The sequence below is a fragment of the Tachypleus tridentatus genome, chromosome 1, assembly GCF_004210375.1.
Source record: "Tachypleus tridentatus isolate NWPU-2018 chromosome 1, ASM421037v1, whole genome shotgun sequence".
NCBI classification, from domain to species: domain Eukaryota; kingdom Metazoa; phylum Arthropoda; class Merostomata; order Xiphosura; family Limulidae; genus Tachypleus; species Tachypleus tridentatus.
In genome coordinates, this window is record NC_134825.1 from 41,160,549 (window position 1) to 41,169,884 (window position 9,336).

The window sequence follows — 9,336 nt, forward strand, 5'->3', positions numbered from 1 at the left end:
AACGCTAAAAACTGGGTTTCGATACCCATGGCGGGTAGAGCACAGATAGTCCCATATGAAACTTTACGCTAAATATACAATAAACAAATGTTTCTTGCATTTTTCTGTTGGTTTTTTTTTTTATTAGTTTTGCGCAAAGCTTCGAGAGCTATCTGCGATAGCCATCTCTAATTTAGCAGTGTAAGATTAGAGAGAAGCAGCTAGTCATCACCGCCCATCGCCAAATCTTGGGTACTATTTTACCAACGAACAGTGGGATTGACCGTCACATTATAACGCCCTCACGGCTGGGAAAGCGAGCATGTTTAGTGGGACCAGGATTCGAACCAGCGACCCTCCGATTACGAGTGGAACGCCTTAACACACTTAGCCATGCCCGGCCTTTTCTGTTAGGATTATTGCTTAACATTCCACTGGATATGCCTTTAATAGTATTTTATCTTATTTAATATTTAATGTTCATCAATAAAGTTACATTACTTTTTCAGAGTAACAAGCGCAATATTTAAATTTCTAAACTTCATTTCATACATTCCAGAAGGTGTAATTCTGTCTAATTCAACAGCTCATTTTAATATATCTTACCCTTATCATTTCATTTCGCCCCCCAGCGGCTCAGCGGTATGTATGCAAATTTACAACCCTATTAACGGGGTTTCGATACCCATGGTGGGCAGAACACAGATAGCCCATTGTGTAGCGTTGTCCTTAATTCCAAAGAACAATCCTTTCATTTTTTCTCTTTTTCTACATTATAATTCACTCCATTTTTGTTTACTTCAAATTATTTTTATAGTAAACTTGAAAATTTCGTGGCGTTACTAGGATGGAAATTACTTTCATTATGCTGAGCTGTTTTAATGAAGTAATCATATTATTTGTGACTTTTTGCAAAAGAAAAAAAAATCATTATCTACTAAATATTTTGATTAAAATGAATAAAAATAACAATGTCTGAAAAACATAAATAATTGTTAAAACTGTTTTAACAAAAAGAGAACAGGATACATCGCTCCTGATTCTTTCATGTGCTTTGTATGACATTTCAAGTTTTCAAAAGAAAATCATCTTTTTTGGTGTCGGGATTTCTATTTTATGCTATCGTTTGCAGCGTTTTATGAATTTACTATTGTTTTATTTAAAGAAGAACTTTTTTTTTCAAAACACACAAGAATAATGCAATACTAACGCCAATAAAACTAAACCAAACGAGACAAAAACCCAAATATAACGTACGAAAGCAGAAGTTGAAAAAACATAAAACCAGCCACGTCTCTGTACTCATCTGTCACCATTTTGTTTCACTTATGTTTCTGTGGTATTATACTCTTATTTTTCTGTTGATGTGACTGAATAAAGTAATTAGAGGTAAAAGAAAACAGTTTCATTGCCTATAATTTCTTATAAATAGCTACAACAGAAGAAATGGTTAAAAAATATACTTTATCTCCAAGGTCAGAGATGATAACATACGATCATCTTTTATCTGAAGTTTTACCAACATTATGTACTGCTCTTTACAGTAATCTTTTGCAAATCAATGACTTATTACCCTCGAATACATAGTTTAGTAGTTTCTCGGAACTTCAGATTAAACCAGGGCTTGCTGTATACCAGTATAAGATAGGTAATATGAAGATACAGCTCGATATCAGTATGAAAGAGGTAGAAAATAAACCGTGTTTTACAATATATAAAAGCGAAAATCATTAGGTTATAAACATGGGCGGATTACTGTTTACCTTTATGATTTTTTTCTTTGCTAAATTACCGTTTTGTCTAATAATAACCCTCGTTTTCTAAAGTATTCACAGTAAATAACATGTTATTTATTGAATATTTTAGAGTAATGTGATTTGTATATAAATGAGCTGTTCCCAGTGTCTTCAGAATGTCAAGTTACCTGAACTATTCGTTCAAGCGTGCGTGGCTCACCAGTGAGCTCGAGGGTTAATGAAGATAAAATTCAAGTGACTGACACAATAAACTTAAGCTTACTTTGAGCTCAAACAGACAAACAGAGCCTAGTGAGTGAACTTTATCCGAGTGTTTATTGTTACGAAGTATACTTTTTGTAATTTGAAGGTTTCAAACAATCTTTAACTCTGTATGCTATACACGTTTTACGTGATAGAAAATCTACTTTTAACCAAAATGTACTCTTCTTGAATTTCATGTAAGTGTTGTGCATCATTTAGTTTCATATGTCACATCGTTATTCACGATTTTCATTCAAGTTACCGTGTGCGTTTTGTTGCTAAGAAACTCAAGCATTCATACACCAGTAGGTAACAAGTCTCAGGATCTTTTGTAAAAGTATTGAAATCCACCTTGTATGCATTGGTTTACTGTGTTCATGTTATACTGTAATATAGAATCCCATAAAAACAATGACAATTTAGAGCCTACTAAATTTATTTGTAGTTAAAAACAAAGCTACGCAGAGGGCTATGTGTACTCTGCCCTCCACGGGCGTTGTAAGTCCGCAGACCTATCATTGTGCCACTAGTTTGAAAACAGACAAAATAAAAAATAAAGGGTCTTTTAGCTTCAGTAGACCGTAGTTTATGATAAGCACTACCTCATTTATCTAAAATGTTTCTCTTCTGAGAATAGATCCTTGTCCCAACTTCATTGACCACAGATATTTTATAATTACATCAAACGCATTTTTGCAATATTTATCTCAAAACCATATTTTTTGTAAATATTCTATCACCGTTCACAAACTTCTCTTCATAACAATCAACAAACTAATTTCACTCGATATCAAATAAATATTAGTATAAAATCTCCATACTTGACATACTTTTATATAACATAAAAAGTTGCGAAATATAAGAGTTATTTATGCCTCTTTTAGCAAATAAATTCAACTAAAATGGGAACATGCAATTAAAAGAGAAAGTATAATTGGGGAAAAAGAGTGGAACTGAACACGTGTAACTCACGAAATTCGAAGAAATCGAAGGTGAATGACCGACAAACACTTGATTTTTATAATAATGATTAACGGTTCAAATACTCTAACGAACTGTGGCTGTAGTTCACATATTTGGAGAAAAACAATAAATACCTCACGCTATCTACTTTCAGAAGAAAACGTGTGAATTAACTTTATGTTTTCTATATTCACGTATTAATGAATTATATCAGATAATCTAATTGAAATAGTAATGACAGAGACCTAAAGTTCAATCAGTGACTTTTAATTTTATGGAGAATATGTCAACACATCCTACTTCTTGTAAACTAAGTAGTGAATTTTAAATCCATGACTTAAATATTAGAGATCACGTAAGCTTTATTTTAAACATACTAATAAGAATCTGTAATTATATTTTCAACAATTCCAAAACGCGTCAATAAAAAAGTCATTAATCTTAATACAAAGTATGATTTTATCTAATTAAGTAAAGAGGAAAAATGACGTTTATGTGTGTTATTTATCATTTAATATTATGTTATTATACGAATATTTAGATTACAATGTGACATTTCCCTCATGACAAAGTGTTTTTAAGAAAGTTCCACCAAACACCTAACTGATTTATTATGGAATACGAATCATTTAGGTTTTACTGAACCGTTTACAGAATAATATTTCTTGAAAAGCACTGATTAAAAAAGTGAGGTTATTATTAATTGTAAATATTAAAAACTTCCAGGTATTGCTTTACAAAATGGATATTCATGCATATGCGGCAGAACGTTTTTTTAATAAAATTTAGAAATATACCTTTAAGAATTGAATAATTTTATAATAATGTGTTCATAATTTTCGATACATGAAAAAAGTAGCGATTTTATCAGTTTTTGTCCAGAGTGTTGTATCAGAGGTGCAGAGGTTAATGACGACTAACCATGTCTTTATTATATTAAAAATCACATATTTTACTGAGATTTAATATGTGGAGCTAAAGAAACAGTAACTTTTTTATCAGAAGCAAAAATCTGCAAAAGTTACTTTTGTTGATAATAATCAAACAACTTGAGTTTTGAACTTAAATTTGTAATGCTGTATTACACTTCAACTAACAGAAACACTGTAGAAAGGTACGAAATGAAACATATATTCGAAATAGCTAATAGTAATAAAAATATATTTATGTATGTATTCAATACGCAAAACTATCGTTGACCCTAACAAATCATTAATATATTATTTTCTTTTACGAATTCCTTAGGGTTTAAACAAAAGACTTGAAAGACTTGGGATAATTATTAATATTTGATGCTTATGAAGTGAAAGTATTGTTGTTTTTTACTGAAGAATATCTGTCGTCTACCCACAATGGTAACGAAACGCGGTAGCTAAGGTGTATAAGTCTACTTGTGGTTATTTAAAAATAAACAGATTTAACAATTACAATGTACTATATACGATCACAATATACTGATGGTATAGCAGGTAGAACAGCGCCGGAAGGGAAAAGGTTATTTTTTTTTTCCTATAGTGTTGAGCAAATTTTCTCGTAAAACGTGTTTTATATGTTCAACTTGTTAGGTTATCTACTAATTGAAGTTAAATGGATTTCACCACACGTGTTCTGTGAATAAACAAAATATTTGAACGTAAATTTTAAAATTAACGGTTATTTTAAATGTTCCACTACTAATACATTTTGTTCAAACAGTGTATAATACGGTTACAAAATGAAAACAGTATACTTAAAGAAAAAACACAAAGGAAAGACATATATGTCAGAGCAAAGGGAATATATATATATTATTCAATTCATAGAAATACGTTCGATGCGAAAGTATTATATCATTTTTCATTGTTTAAACAGCTTTTCAAAATACGTGTTTACATACAAAGATGGGGTTGACGAAGTAAAGTTTGAATATGTAAATCTGATAACAATGAGGAATAGTAGCACCTAAATGTCATATAAATATTACTGTGAGACGTTAATTTCATAGCAGAGTGGCGCAGTGGAAGCGTGCTGGGCCCATAACCCAGAGGTCCGTGGATCGAAACCACGCTCTGCTAATATTACGTTTTCATAACTTCATTTCTCGGTGATCAATGTCATTTAATTCATTTCAAACTAATAAGTACTGCTAGGAGCTTCTTTGTTCTCTATTATATATTAATAATTCTTGATGTACTTACACTAATTAGGGTTTTGTATTCCATCGTTAGTTTGCTGCGTGTTTTAGTCTTTTCTTTTCACATGCCTTCCTTCATTTCATGTGTATATAGTTTGTTATAACGTAAAACATATTGGAACATAAAAAAACGAAAATACATTGCACCAGCTGAAATGATCCCAGGTTATATGGAGGGTTTTGGAGGTGTTAGCGAAAGTAGGACCTACGTTGTGCTGGGGATACATCGTCAATCAGTCTTAACATCCATTCGCCAGTTTCACAAAATAAGTTTGCTCCCATTTTCCTATCATCAAATAGAATAGATAACTTTCTTCCTCCAGAAGGAATGCAGTTAGTCATCACCACCCACCGCCAAGTCTTCGGCTACTCTTTTATCAACGAATAGCGGGATTGATCGTCACATTATAACGCCTCACTTTACAACCAAGTATACTTGTCTTGTCTTGTATGTCTTGTCTCACACGTACACAATAACCTAGCATCGTTTCTGTAGATTCGTCAATAGTGTAAGCAATTTTGAATCATAAAGCAACAGTAAAAAATTTCTTTTTCTGGCAGAATCTCAATGGAAACATTTTAGATCATTATATAAGCTCACATCTAAAGGGACCGCTTCTGAATTACTTTTATACTTGCAAGGTCTAAGAATGCCAAGCGAAATCCCAAATAAGAGTTTGTAGAATGTTGTTAAACAAGAAGTTCAGTGAGTTTTAAGAAACACATATCGTTTGTGACTAAAATATACCTATTTCTACAGTGTTTCAACGTAACAAGATATTAAGAACTTGTCCAGGGCTCGTGGTACAATTCCACAACCTTATGAAACGTTCTCTCTTACGGTGCTGACTATAGAGATAATAGAATGTAAGTTATGAATGTTTATTTAAAGTTCTTGGATCTCTCCAGCATTGTTTTCATTTAAGATTCTCTTTTTCTACGTCATAACAAGTCTGTGCAACGCTACCTTGAATTTTTGGAAGGAATTAGAAATGATATGATAATGCTTTTTGTTCAGTATGTCACCTATCCGTAGAAATATGCTTTTTTTAGAAATTACTCTCGTGAATATGACCGCTTATGGTGTTCACTACTTTAACGCAGTTAAACATGAGAAAATTTCATTTAAGTAGCTTTAACCTCTTATGTTTTCTGTCTGTTAAAGACCCCTAATCATTAAGCTACTTTGTCAAAAGATGTTTTCGTTTAACGTTATTAGGTTCTATGTACATTTTCCAGACTCGTTAAGTTAATAAAGTTGTTGTTGTTGTTTGAATTAAGCACAAAGCTACAGAATGGGCTATCTGTGCTTTGCCCACCACGGGTATCGAAACCCAGTTTTTAGCGTTGTAAGTACGCAGACATACCGCTCATCTTCTGGGGGGCCAGTTAATCAAGAGTAAAAACATTTCTCAAAGAACTTTTCAATATATTGCATACACTTCTGTGATTTTGTGAGAAGTAAATTTTACATTCCTATTAAAGTACTTATGAAAAATACAATAACCTAATTATTTACATCTAGATGAGTTATGTATTTGTAAACCTACTCTTTAAGCCTTAGATTTGTTTTCACTCGTTAGATAAAGTTTCGGGGGAAATACTCATGTTACGAAAGTTATATGGAAGGATTTCTGTGTATTTGAGAAACAAAATATATATAAACGTCAATGACACTAACTGAGCACAGTCGCTAGTAATTCAAGAAAAACTTTTCTCGAATTATAAACAATATAGCAGAACTCATAACACAAATAAGCTAATTGTGTGTTTAATCCATGTGTAGAAACGGCAACGTATGTCTTGAGCGGTTCTTTGACTTGATTTGTAAATGAACACGGTTCAGTCGGATGAATAAATAGATATTAATACACACTCTACGATCGCTGTAGTAGTGCTGTGAAAACATCATAGACTTATCGGGTTTCATGGTTTAAACGCTTTAAGTCATGTTGTTTGTAATTAATATTTTCAACGTTTATTTTATTTGCATTTGGTGCGAATTCATCAGTTGGAAGTGTATTCTATTCTAAGGGCTCTAAAGGTGTTCTACAAAGATATCTTTCAAAAGTATGTGACTTAAAAATAATTTCACACTCTTTCTTTATAATGCAATTATTCTGAATATTTGAAAGTATGTAGTTATTGTTTTTTCTACAAATTCTTGTAGAATGTTGATGCTAAACATAAAGCGTTAATTAAAAGTAAGATAATAAATAACTACGACGCCCAGAGGACGTATAAGGCATTTGTGAGAATAAAAAGTAAACTAGTCCACAGTATGTTACGGTACAAAATAAAAAGAAAAAAAATTAATTTTAATCTGTTGATTTAGTGAATAGAAGTTCAGAGCTACAGTTTATGATGAAAAAAAAGAAATTTAACAAAGTGATATGTTGAAAACGATGTCACCTGTTATTATGAACTTCTACAAAAAATATCTTCGAAATAATAGTATTTTATTTCACCATTCGTGTTTTTTTAGTAATCAGATATCTAATATATTTTACTGTTTTACCCACACTTATTGTATGGACTGTAGATGTATGGAAATGTGTGCCGAATATTCCGATATTTTATCATTTAAAACACTCTGGTATAAACAATGTAATATATTTAGCAGAGTGATGCAGTTGTAGCGTGCTGTACTCATAACTCTGTGGATAGAAATTACGTTCTGCTAGACAGATTTCTGGATTTTGATAATTTCTTAACGTCATTAATACATTTTTAGCAATTTTCTTTTTTCTTACAACATATGTTTTCTTTCTCTTGTGTGATTGTAATTTACTTTATATAACAGAATACCCAAATATTTTGTCTTCTTTACATATATTCTCTTAATAACGTAAAACTACGCATGCGTTAACAAATCATAGACCACACATTATATTTTAATTTAATATAAATTTTCAATTTTATGTAATGTAATAAAACATTGAGATAACGAATAGTAAAATTTTCCATTTCTCTTCTCAACCGTGTAAAGCTAAACAAAATAGTCTATTGATTGTAATTAATGTTACTTTAAATAATGTCTATTATTTTAATAAAAATACTTCACCCTATTAATTAGCGTTTTGGAGTAATTGCAGGTAAATAAGTTTTATTAGTGATATTAAAAGGTCAGTTTATAACCAATTCAATTCACATTAAAATATTTAGATGTTGAAGAACGTCTTTGTTTTTGGGTCACACGTACACAATAACCTAACACACAGTTACACAAACATTTTATATCTTATTTAAACGAATAATATAACGCAGATATAACTGGACTTAATTTGAATTTTTAATTCCATGTAATGTGATAAAACAACAATATAGATAAATAACACAATTTGTGTAGAGTAAGTTTAGTATTTCATTCCTTTAAAGAAATAACGATTTTAATAATATTAGTCTATGGATTGTAGATAATCTGGTTGTTTAAATAAATTAATTTAACGCAGATATAACTGGATTGTAGATAATCTGGTTGTTTAAATAAATTTGGATAATTTTAAAAAAACGCCACAGCGCTTTAATAAGTGTGCCTGATTATAATTTTGGTGTAATTACAGGTAACTGGGTTTTTTTGGTAATATTCAAAAAGTCACTTAATAAATATCAACTATTTTTGAAATAACTTTGTACTTTTAACATGAGCTATATCTTTGTCATTATCCTTGTCTCTGTTTTTGAGGTATTTTTTTTATGAATGTTGATTATAATTGTTTTACCTATCTATTCTTTAACGAAGTTTTAATAATAATATTATTTTAAATTATTTTCCCTCTGTATTTCTCCTGTGTATACTCGTCTCTTCTGTCTTAAAATTTTCAAAAAGGTTTTCATTTAATTTTATTTTTATTATTTTCACATTCATTATTTCTTTTCTTCTATTTCTTCATCTTCTGTCTTTCTTTTTTATTCCAAACACTTCTCTATCAACTGCCATTCCTTCAATTTTCAGTGGATAAAGTAAAACTTGGTACTATCATGTCATGATCTAATTTAATCATACATTTTTTTTTTTTTATTCATGTTTTTTATATAGATTTTGTAGAGTCAAAAGTCAAACTAACCAAAAATGTAGACTTGCCTTTCTATGTGGTCCTATTTGTAGCAATCAATATGAAATATAGTAGAAATATGAAATGTTCATGCGTCCAACACAATTAAATAAAAAAGGTTGGGTGTGCGTATTTTGAATTATTTCAGGTGTGTCAAGTGTCGCAG

The 9,336-nt window shown here is 30.7% G+C and overlaps 1 non-coding gene across 1 annotated transcript; it reads left to right on the forward strand.

Moving 5' to 3' along the window:
* The first annotated feature begins 4,924 nt into the window (after positions 1-4,924).
* TRNAM-CAU (transfer RNA methionine (anticodon CAU)) lies at positions 4,925-4,996 on the forward strand. Its single transcript has one exon. It is a non-coding gene; the product is annotated as a tRNA-Met (tRNA).
* Positions 4,997-9,336: the final 4,340 nt, after the last annotated feature.